At 38.6% G+C, this 12,772-nt stretch overlaps 1 protein-coding gene and 1 non-coding gene across 2 annotated transcripts in view; both read right to left on the reverse strand.

Annotated features, from left to right (window-relative positions):
- LOC135216966 (E3 ubiquitin-protein ligase synoviolin-like) overlaps positions 1–12,772 on the reverse strand; it is a 313,218-nt gene that overhangs the window by 196,436 nt on the left and 104,010 nt on the right. The window lies entirely within an intron of this gene.
- On the reverse strand, positions 10,082–10,154 carry Trnav-cac (transfer RNA valine (anticodon CAC)). The gene has a single exon. It is a non-coding gene; the product is annotated as a tRNA-Val (tRNA).

Raw genomic sequence — 12,772 nt, forward strand, 5'->3', positions numbered from 1 at the left:
TAGCGAAGAAAATTAGAAAACATAATATTGTGGACTATATCAGAAAGAGCAAGCAGAGGTAGGTTAATCGTGCCCAAAACTATACCAGGAAAGCTAAGGAAAGCACGCAGGACATTAATCCACTTCGACGCACCAGCATCGTCAATGAAGCGTCTATTCAATGCGTTGCCAGCTCATCTGAGGAATATATCAGGAGTGAGCGTAGATGTGTTTAAGAATAAGTTCGACAAATATCTAAGATGCATCCCAGACCATCCAAGACTGGAAGATGCAAAATATACCGGAAAATGCATTAGCATTTATCTGATAGATATTTGAGGTGCCTCACACTGAGGGGCCTGGGGCAACCCGAACGAGCTGTAAGGTCTGTAAGGTAAGACTCACCACTGGCTTTCTGCCATATTTTCCGTGACAATCAATATGAACAAAATTCCAAAAACAAAATCCTTCACGTGGGAAGGAGACCTTTTAAGTATCCAACGTCAACTTTGCTTCAGCACAATTCTGCCGCCTGTAAAGGACGTTAAACATGTTATTTCATGACTCCAAGGGAATGAATGTAGTGCCAAATGGTACTTTCATTAACGAGTACTGACAACCTGATGCACATAGCTTTCATTCCTATAGTAGATTCACATCATCCGTGCATTTGATGTCTAGGCCCGTCCTTTACGACGATCCTGATATGCTGTTGATAAGCCAATCACAGGGCTGGAATCTCTTAGTCTCTCTCGAGTGTTCACATAGGCAGGATGTAAGTCCCACCAATCAGGAGCGTCGAAAAGGGGTGGAACATACATCCTGCCTATGTGAACTCTCTCCAGAGACTGAGAGTTTCCAGCCCTGTGATTGGCTTATCAACAGCCAATCAGGAGCGTCGTAAGGGACTAGCCTAGACATCGGATGCACGGTTGATGTGAATCTACTATAGTTGAAATGGAAATGAACGAGAGAAGGTGACTTTTAAAACACCTCTTCAAGCGAGAGCGACAAAACAGTAGCTCCTACAGGCACTTCACCTCTCGCTTAATTTATAGTTAATGGGAAATATTTCAAAAAGAGACAATCGCTACAATTAACACTTGTCATCAACGTGTTAGTCTCCGTGATTGCTGGGCAACTTTAAAAGACAATTATACGAAGCGTCTGATTCCCGGAGTTGCTGTCATATTCAGGGTTTTCCAGCTCTGTTATCTAGTAAGCATTTAGTTCGAAGAGATATCAAGGCAACTAGGATGCCACGAAGTGTATAAAACGATTGTCAATATGGTAGGAGAATTATTCCCTTCTCAGCACGACTGAATTCGTACCAGGCCTTTCTTTTTGATGAATGTCTCTCTCTCCTCCGCAAAGGGCCTCTTCTCTGTCCTTTTCTGTTTGTTTGCTTGTATGGTGCTTTTACGTTGCATGGAACCAGTGGTTATTCAGCAACGGGACTAACGGCTTCACGTGACTTCCGAACCACGTCGAGAGTGAACTTCTCTCACCAGAAATACACATCTCTCACTCCTCAATAGAATGCCCGAGAATCGAACTCGTGGCCACCTTTACATTAAGCAGACCTTGTGCGCCAGCAAGAGCCCTTGCCACTTGTCAGGAAACTTTTGTGAACCTGTGGGCTCTTCCCAACCCACGGGGACGCACTTACTCTTCCGGACGGAAGAAGTTCATAAATATATCCGAGGATGCCAGATAACACCCCATCCATTAAGAAATAGTCTTCAGTAAATAAACCATGGATGCAGGCTATTAGCCAATAATGTCCAGGGGTGCTGGCTAACCCCCAGCTGTTAAGAGACTATCTATCTACTCTTGGTGTAATGAGCATCTTGGGAATTTCTTTACTTTGAAGGAATGACTGACAGGTTCTGTTACCTGTCAAATAATTTTCAGTATGACTTATGCTTCACTGTGAGAATGAATAAAAACAAATATCACATTTATGTAAAATGCTTAAATAAGAAGGAAATTTCATTCAAAGAACACGTTAACCTTCACTCACTTCAAACCCACACCATGCTTTTAAAAATAATTATATTCATTATCACAAAATGGCAAATTTGACGATACTCAACAACCATTTTTGCAAGTGTGACGCTAAACAGGAACAATAAAAGAGGATATACCTCAGCAACAGAACTTTACTAAAATATAAAAGGAAAGCCCTCGAAAAAAAATACAAAACAAAAAATAAATTACTTAATTTAAACCAAAAAATTGCATTTGGAATCTAGATTGCAAATTGCATACAAACACATACACAAACACACAAGAGAGAGAGAGAGAGAGAGAGAGAGAGAGAGAGAGAGAGAGAGGTCAAACCAATAAATTGCATTTGGAATCTAGATGGTAAACTGCGCAGAGAGAGAGAGAGAGAGAGAGAGAGAGAGAGAGAGAGAGAGGAACGCTCATGTCAAACCAATAAATTGCGTTTGGAATCTAAATGGCAAACTGTGCACAAACACACACACACACAGAAAGAGAGAGAGAGAGAGAGAGAGAGAGAGAGAGAGAGAGAGAGAGAGAGAGGAACGCTCATGTCTCTGGAATCTAGATGGTAAACTGCACAAATAAACACACACACACAGACAAAGAGAGAGAGAGAGAGAGAGAGAGAGAGAGAGAGAGAGAGAGAGAACGCTGAGGTCAACTGTCATTAATAATAACTTGGTATAGCGAAGTTCATGCCAACGGGATTTCCCGCTACGAAGCAACCTGTCATTACGCCAAGAGTTGAATGAATAAATGCGGTGAAGTATTTACTCGAATAAATCTTCGTACAAGCAACATAATATGCTTATAATACTTCTAACATGGAAATGAACCGTTTTCTGCACGGTTCGACGCTAATAAACGGTATAAAACAGTTCTGGTTTGCTCGATATCCACTTCATTTTGCGACGAAATAAACCGAGACGGAAGACATATTGACGTAACATCAGACGCAAAAGTCGGCTTTTTTTTTCTCTCTCTCTCTCTCTCTTTTGCTGCCATCATCTCCATTCCTAGATTCCATCAGGTGATGGGGTATGACTGATGCCACCGTGAACCGAGTTATATAAAATTGATTTGATCTGGTAGACCTCGGTGTCGCGGTAAATGGGGATGCCAGGTACTGACATGATTCACGTGTACTGCGACACACATCCACTCACTCATCATCATTAATGTGGCACGTCACCTCTCGCCCTTTATTTAGAACGAGATTACTTTTCAATACCATCCTCTATTCAGGCAATGATGCGTAGCAACACTGCATCGTTGTCAGTACTTCTATTTATTGATATCCTGAACGATTTTGCGTCATGTAAAAGGTGAATTCATGATGGATTTATCGTGTATGTGATATTCAAATTTCATGTGATTGCTTATAACCGCTAAGAAATTCACAATCTCGTAAAAAAACAGTTTGTGTAGTAAAAACCCACACTTATATAGTCAACTGTATTACTCTGTAAGAGCCAAATTCATTATGGTCTTAACCCCATTTCTAGAAAGGCACTGCCTTCGTGGGTTTGGTGTGACCCAGTTTGACCTCCGTCTTAAAATGATTTGGATAATCTTGCCTTACTACTCTCAGAGCTATTTAAATGTTCTTAAGAGGCATACGACGGCCTTGTCGCACAAACTGTCCTCCCAGAATTTCATAAACGCTCACTGCCTGGCAAATTTCAGTTTATTATTGACCTAAATATATTCCAGCAGCGTTAATGTTACTACTGAGAGCTATGTTATCACTCCTGGCGTTTGTCAAGGGCCCCCTGTCCTCGGATACTGGTTTTAGCCTTACGAGTGTTTTCAATTGCTTTAATCTCCAGATCATTAATGCTTCTATGACGCTGATTAATAATCTCCTGTTGATTAATCTTCCCATGACGTTTCCTTTTCAATTCGTTGTTGCTCCCTTTGGGTGTGCATGCCTTGACTGCGAGCAGAAACTGAATTGCTTGCACCCTTAAATTTTAATTTGTTATGCATTTATTTTTTCAGTTTGTTCTGTTGTTTATTTGTCAATATTGACTCTTAGCCAGAATAACACTCTCTCTCTCTCTCTCTCTCTCTCTCTCTCTCTCTCTCTCTCTCTCTCTCTCTCTCTCTCTCTCTGTCGTCCAGTTCCTCCGTCCTAAATTTTGATACAAAACATTTGCTTGGTGCTTTTTAAGCATCTAATGTTTCTGTCATGTTTAAATTTAAATGGACGAATGAATTCTCAATATCTGGATGGTGAAAAACCATGGGGGTTTGCAAATTAGAAGATATGGAAGTTCTATTACGTTTAAATTGCTTGTGGATATCCATAGAAAATCTTAATTGTTTTAAAGACGTCATCTTACTGATAAACTGTAAAAGACTTTACTGACAACTGAGAAACTGTGTGAGAGACAGACATTAAGTTGAATATCTAAGGAGGATGAATACTTTGACTTCGATTGTAATGAAAATATAGCTGCAAATGGTAATTCGTCATTTTCCCATTCAGTTTTAAATATAAAGATTGGAAGTATCGCGCTGAGCCTCTAAGAAATTTATAATATCTTGTAATTTATTATCCCAGAAAATCCAGTTATTTTGAACGTGTCTGAGCCAGATCATGTTTTGACTATCAATGGGCGGCAGAATCTTTTTGTTTTTTCAAAATATTCCACGTACAGATTTACCGGTAAAATTTAGCTTTGAATTAAAAGCTGTTATTCAGGGAGGCACACACAGATTTACTGGCAAAATCTAGTTTCGAAATAAAATATGTTATTCGAGAAGACACAGATTGACTGGTAAAATTTAGTTTTGAAATAAAAGCTGTTATTGATGGGGAAAACATTAATGGTTGTTGTACGTCCAAACAAAACAAAAACCCTCTCCTCGGGACCTTCGGTGTCAGTGATTCGACGCCTAGACTAAGAGGTTTAATGTTCACGAAGATGTTAGGGCAATAAACACTCAGGTTAGACCAACAACATTTCCTGTTTCTCAGGTAAAAGTAGGACTGAATGAATTTGAAATTACTCTTTACACTCACGATTAATCATGCATTTTTACATGAGGCTTCAAATAGAACTGAATGAACTCTTTATATTCACAATTAATGTTGCATTTTTACGTGAGGCTTCAAAAGCATCTGGGTGTCTTCACGAAAACCAAGCGGTTTTCAAAGTAGGTGGCTGACCTACATTATAATTAGATGACTGCACATGAATTAATATAAACAAATACAAAATGTTTAACTAAATGATTCTGCAATACCACTATTCCAGTAACAATAAAGAAATATAGGAACATCTAGACCAGTGATTCCCAACCTTCATACCTTCACGGAACCCCCGAAACAATTTTTCATATCATAAAATATCTACCACTACTATTCGAGCTGTGTGAATTCAGATCAGAGTCATTTGCAATGCATATTTATTTCAAGACTTCTTGCGGAACCCCTGATGATGGCATGAGGAACCCCCGGGTTCCCCGAAACCCTGGTTGGGAATCGCTGATCTGGACAATCCGATCTCTAGAGCCGTATGGGCATTTCCCCGACCAATTACCTGCAAACGGTGTTCGTTTTGGGCATCATTCATGACCTCTGCAAACAGACAGAGTGGCACACAATTTCTCATGGAGAGAGCAGCGGGCCAGCCGCAGCAGTTTTGGGTAAGAGGAATGCGTCATGATTGTTTTGGCACCAGCTCCGAGAGAGAGTTAAGACACCAGCAGCGCCGTGGTCGCAGATCACGTTTCATGAAGTTTTATGGATGTGTGTGTGTGTGTAGGCTTTTCGATGCCCTAATACCCCGTCTATATTTGTGCCCAAGCCGCCGCAGCACAGCTTCTGCACTGGCATCACGCTTGAAATTCAGCTATCGGAAGGGACGCAAATATGAGATCAAAGTTGTTGGCAAATGCCAAAATTTACAGAACGTAAATACGTATTTTGAGAGACATTCAAATCTACGCTATCATAAGAAACTAAAATATGAAATAGTACGTAACATATTTTAAAAAAACACACGTATTTTGAATCCTTATAACTTCTATAACATTTAATTTTATTGTATTTTGATTATATAGATTTTAGGCCTAATGCCAAGCACTGGGCCAACTAAGGCCATTGAGCGCTGAAACGGAAATTGACAGTGAAAAGGTCTGCAAGGTGTAACAGTTGCATTTTGAATCAATTGTTAGGAGTGGGTGGAAAAGTACGATGGAAGAAAGAGAATATGAACAGAGGTACGGTAAAAGGAATGAAAGTATTGCAGCTAGAGGCCGAAGGGACGCTGCAAGGAACCTTAACTAATGCCTATATTGCACCGCATGAGGTGCATTGAGGGCAATACCTCCCAACGGGGTATAACACTTAATGAAATTTTGTCGTTATATAAATTCAGACGCGTTAAAAAAAAAAAAAAAAAAAAAAAAAAAGTTAATCTCGGAAAACCAGGAATGGTTAAGCCAGGATGAAGCTTTCAATATCTCTCTAAATATGTCAATAGCCCTCATTCCAGCAACAGACTGCTTCCACTATTTTTCTTTATTGGCACCCTCTTTTATACAACGTTATCACGCATGTCTTTTTTTTGGGGGGGGAACATGACCATTTCCCAATGACTTTTTCGGGAAAAAAAAAATCCCAACCGGATGAGAGGATGGTGCGTTAGGCGAATTGGTTCCAATACAAGAGCCGAATAAATGCAAAATGAAAGTTATAGGAAGACGATAATCTTTCACTATGATGAACTATAATTTCAACATGAAAGCTGCTAATAAAGTTGCTACCAAATTCAAACTGATTTACCCTATGCTTATTTATTCACGACTTTTCAAAGAACATCTTTCATATGTGTCCAAAATATCAACGTAATATGTGTGTGTCTAACCCTTTCTCATGAGAAGCTATGCTTACAGTTTGTCTTCCTATAACTGCTGCTTACCTCACGAAGAGAGAGCCTTTACTCTGTAGCCTATACAATAAACATTTCTTTTACTAATCAGTTTTAGTAATAATGCTCGAGATTGCTCGAGATCAATTCAAATGATGTTCTGAAAGAACATCTTTCTTTATGAAATTCTGCAAAGCATTAGTCAGTTATCTTTCACCCTCGTCAGGCACTGATGTTGTTCATGGCCTCAAGTTAAGTTTACTATAATCTCAGACTAATTATCCTGTAGTGGCTACGCTAAACGAACTGCCTTCCAATTGCGTCTTTTATAGCCTTTATCTTCACTTGCAAACCGTGATCTACATCACTGATTATTCACTGCTCTTTGCACAATTTGGAGAAGCGCTAAGTATCTTGTCCTCGGAACGATGCTGAGCCTAAGAAACGACTGCAAACGTCATCAGCTGATGTCGTCCATAGTTATAAAATCGAAATAATGATCAACCAAACTGAATACACTTCCTCTAAACAATGCCTCTCGATAAAAAAAAAATTAAATTAACAATATCCTCGTACATAAAATGCTAAATCCCACGCATGCATTGTATTTAACGGTAGCTTCATAAGAGAAAACTTTGACCTGAAAGTATATTTCGGCTACTGGTGGGTGGGTGGGTATCAAGGAAAAGTGTGAGGTGAGGGCCAAGGCTCTCTCTCTCTCTCTCTCTCTCTCTCTCTCTCTCCACCTGCTCCTCCCGGTGATTTATAAGACGTCCATCTGTCTCTTCCAAAATACGTTGCATTTACTCCCCAAAGCAATTGCTGCCAATAATTCACTCGAAGTTTACCTAATATTCACGATCTAAGGACGTCATAGAAGGGACACCTTTGGCTCGCAGTAAGATTGATGGCATCATTGGAAGGCAGTGGTCTTTAACCAGCATCCAGGGCGCTCGCTATCTGAAGGCGCCTTTCACCCATTTTAAAAACACATTCGTCCTGAGATTTCATCCATCGAAGACGTTTAAGCATCGGTTTGTTCGAGCCTTTGGAAGAGGTCGCAGGCAATGATTAAATATTTATCGTTACTGCACTGTACTTATGAATATGCACTTATTTTACACACACACACACACACACACACACACACTCACACACATATATATGTGATATATATATATATATATATATATATATACAAATGTGTGTGTGTGTGTGTGTGTAAAATAAGTGCACATTCATAAGTACAGTGCAATAATGATAAATGTTTAATCATTGCCTGCGACCTCTTCCAAAAGCTCGAACAAATCGATGCTTAAACGTCTTCGATGGATGAAATCTCAGGACGAATGTGTTTTTAAAATGGGTGAAAGGAGCCGCCTTCAGATAGCGAGCGCCCTGGATGCTGTTAAATGGATATATATATATATATATATATATATATATATATATATATATATATATATATATATATATATATATATACATACATAGAAAAGCAAACACTTGGCATTTTAATGTTTTTAGATGTAAATCATAAGATTCTTAGCATGAACGCTTATTAAAAAAAAATGCTTCATTACTACTACATACAAAGTAACCTACATGTAAGCCATCGTGTGCAGTGGCAAAATTTCCGTCAGACTTCACTATGTTTAAATGTATCCCTCTTAAAAATGCTACTTCTATTCAAGTAAAAGTATCAATATTTGTAAGATGTCCTTCTCCTCTATTCTGCTTTTTAATGTTCGTTTATTTCTCTCTCTCTTTCACATTCAGGAATAATACTTTCAAATACTGATGAACACGGAATGACTCCATCTTTGCCCCGTACAGGAATTCACAATATAAACATCTTCAAATTTCATGAGAAATTTTAGTGTTACTCGCCAATGTTTGTTTGTTTGTATGGTGTTTTTACGTTGCATGGAACCAGTGGTTTATTCAGCAACGGGACCAACGGCTTTACGTGACTTCCGAACCACGTCGAGAGTGGACTTCTATCACCAGAAATCGCCAATGTTTGTTCCCTGCCAAACACGCATGAACTCTGTCATCAGTTAAACTAATAAGTGTAGCACACTGTTTGAATTAAATATGTGACACTATCTCAGTGCAACGATATCTAATTCTCAGTATTTTCAACACTATTGAAAATTACTCTGTTACTATGGACGACTTCAAACTGTCTATCAGTCTATCTTTTTTTATTTGGGGACTGTAAGTGACATACAATTAAGCTCATTAGCAATTTAGTACTGTTGTTCGTATAATAAAATTGGAAGTAATCAGGTTGAAATTGACTTTGGGAAAAATTCTAGCGCCTCCTATGTCAACGTAAGCAAATGTATGCGCTATACAGTCGGGTAATACGTACCTTCATGTGAAGTATATATGCAAAATATAATGCATCCTATACATATGTTGTGGCCTGTGGCACGCAGAGATTTTCCAACTTACAAAGTAGGATACCACCATATCATAATCAATAATCATATGCACAAACGCAAACATATTAATTAATAAGCGGATGCAAAACCACATGCATATTATTGCATACTATCATGTGGGACCTACTCAGATGCACAAACACATGCATATCAATCAATAAGCGGATGCACAAACACATGCATATTATTGCATACTATCACGTGGGACCTACTCAGATGCACAAACACATGCATATTAATCAGTAATCAGATGCACAAACACATGCATATTATTGCATACTATCATGTGGGAACTACTCAGATGAACAAACACATGCATCAGTAATCAGATGCACAAACACATGCATATTATTGCATACTATCATGTGGGGCCCACATATATTCTTGTCTTTTCAGTGACTCAAGTCTGATGTGCGAATAGTTCACGGTAGCACAGTCTCTGTAATAACTGTTAAAGAAGGAATGAGGAGGTATTAATTAAACGGTAGGCATGAACCGGATCACTGTAAACACCAGTTTCCTCCCACACACTTACATTCCATCATTAAAGTTATTTACAAACATGTTTCCTCCCACACTTATATTAAATTTTCATCTCTAAAGTTATTTAAAAACCACCTGTTTTCCCCCACACTTATATTTCCTCTTTGAAGTTATTTAAAAACCACCTGTTCCCTCCCACACTTATATTTTATCTTTAAATTTGTTTAAAAACACCTGTTTCCTCCCACACTTATATTTCATCTTTAAAGTTAAAACACCTGTTTCCGCCCGGGATCGAACCGGGGACCTTGCGCGTGTGAAGCGCACGTGATAACCACTACACTACGGAAACTTGCACTAGTAGAAAATTTCTCATTACAGAACGTACCAAAACATAAAATTACAATTTTATTTGTAATCTGATTAGTAATTAAATGTTTTTTTTAATTAAGAAACTACCAGCAAGACCTAGTACATCACAGACAAACAACACCTTTCTTAACCTGAATTTTCCTGTTTACTTTTACATTACGTGGGAACTTAATCTGGGTTTATAGACTGTATGCATTTTTTTGGAAAAGTTCCAATATAATTTCATCTGAATGGCAAAACTCCAAGTTTTTACACAAGTAATACTCGAAATGTGAACTCGCACAAGTTTCAGTGCCACCAGATTTTGGAAATAAGAATCTAATCCACTGGTTCTTAAAGCTTTTATGACCACGCCCCCTCTAAGAGTTGGTCCTTCCCTCCACGACCCCGCCCCCCCCCCCGGCCTCCTTGTATTTATGAGTAAAATTCCCACTGAGATTGAAAGGAAAATAAAAAGATAAAAAAAAGAAGAGAAGAGGTTTCGAGTGATAGGGAGGAAGGTGAATAATAACAAAACATGGTAAGGCCAATGAGCTTAACTAGAGTTGTAGACTCTAGGAAAGTAACGTTATAAGCAATACTTTGGGCATTTTTTCATAAACTTCTGAATATTAATTCCTCGTTCTTGTTAAGGGAATACCTAATATAATTAGGGAATTCTAATTTTCCCCCAGGGGCTTGCGCCCCCCACCCCAACTTCAAGAACCACTGCTCCAATCGCTTCATAATTATTTCACACGTATCTAGAGAACCAATGTCCACGAAACTTACGCGCCGCTACCCCACTACAGTACGGAAAACCGATGTACTAGTCCCAGTGCATGGCACTAAAATGAAAGTCTTCTATTGAGGTGTTTCGTGAAAATCTAACTATAGCTCCGGAAGGAACTCACCCGAGACGATCCGACCAATATTCGGCAGCTATCAGATCCTGCGAACTTTCTCACCCTGCTCTTACGAGGACGCGTGCAGAAGTCATGTATTCAGGGCAGTTATCATCGCTAATAATAATAATAATAATAATAATAATAATAATAATAATAATTAATAATAATATTTTTTATTTTCAGCTCAAGGCCATATACATGGAATATACAAAGAATAGACAATAACATAGTCTAGATACATAAGATAACATGATAAAAAGAAAAAAAAGGATTATAAAACTAAATACCTTTTCGCGATCGACAAACATGCCTTGACATAAAAAAAAAACCTGAGATTTGAGAATTTTCAGGGCAGCTATCATCGCAAATAATAAAAGTGAATACCTTCTCGCGATCAACAAACATACCTTGACATTAAAAAAAAAAAAAAAAAAAAAAAAACCCTGAGATTTGAGATTCTACTGTCAGGTGAGTCTCCAGTGGAATCTACTCTCACGTCACTGAGTCATCCCAACTATTCACAGCCGATTTTGATCGTGACGAATGATAGGTAGTGTTAACACGCAACGGCACTTCATCAGGAAGGTGCTCTTAGTTGTCACGATAACAAAAAAATAAATAAAACACACACACCACTTAGGGACGATGCTATGCGTGTTCTAAATGGGTTGCAACAACCAGCCTTTATTTATTTATCTATTTATTTTATTTTATTTTTCATCTATTTTTTATTTTATTTTTTTTATTTTTCATCTATTTTTTTTTTTTTGCCTGGAAAAAGTGTCACTCTCAAAATGCGTGTTTCTTCTCTTATCAAACACCTCAACTTTTTTCCACTAATATCAGTCTGGTAATCGAATAGAGAATAGTATAGAATATCAAATTTAGGGCAAACGCTGAATCACCTATGAGGTGATTCAGCGCCGAAACGGAAATTGACATAAAGAAGATTTTAAAGCTGTAACAGGAGGAAAAAAACCTCAAAGCAGTTGCACTATGAAACAATTGTTAGAGAGGGTGGAAAGTCGGATAAAAAAAAAACATTATACATGAATGCAAGTACAGTAAAAGGAATGAAAGAGGCTGCCGCTTAGGGCCGAAGGGATGCTGCAAAGACCCTTAAGTGATGCCTACTGTGCACCACGAGAGGTGCACTGGCGGCACTGCACCCCCAACGGGGGTGGGGGGATAGGTCATTATCTGATAACATTTTCGCGCTCTAAACCTACTTCAATCGTTAGAAATATGAAAGACGTCTTATTCTTTTTAGATATATATCAGGAGCTTTATTTGGTCACCTTCTTACATTTATTTAGTTTCTCGGTCGTCTTAAATATTGACGGATTTTCGTATAACGTCATTCAAAGCTCACAAATTTATTCCGTTCTGTCTGGTAGCCTCACCAAGATCTCACGTCGTAGCTTCTGATATCTGCTTGTCCTGTTAAGAACTTTTGACGAATTCTATCGGAGCTCTTGTGGCATATTCCGACGGCACTTGGAAGATTTCCCAGATTGGTGGACTTTTGAACTTCGTTTTCTTTTCTTCACAAGCACATAACACATTTTGACACTTAATAATTATTTATGCTTCTCTTTAAAGCTTTCGTCCACTATCTCTCTTTCCCCGTCTGTAGACATAGACACACGCACGCACGCACACTCACCTGCCTGAGGATGGATCAGCAGTTTTCTCAAATGGTTGTGTGTAT

Source organism: Macrobrachium nipponense, chromosome 7 (assembly GCF_015104395.2).
Source record: "Macrobrachium nipponense isolate FS-2020 chromosome 7, ASM1510439v2, whole genome shotgun sequence".
Taxonomy (NCBI): Eukaryota; Metazoa; Arthropoda; class Malacostraca; order Decapoda; family Palaemonidae; genus Macrobrachium; species Macrobrachium nipponense.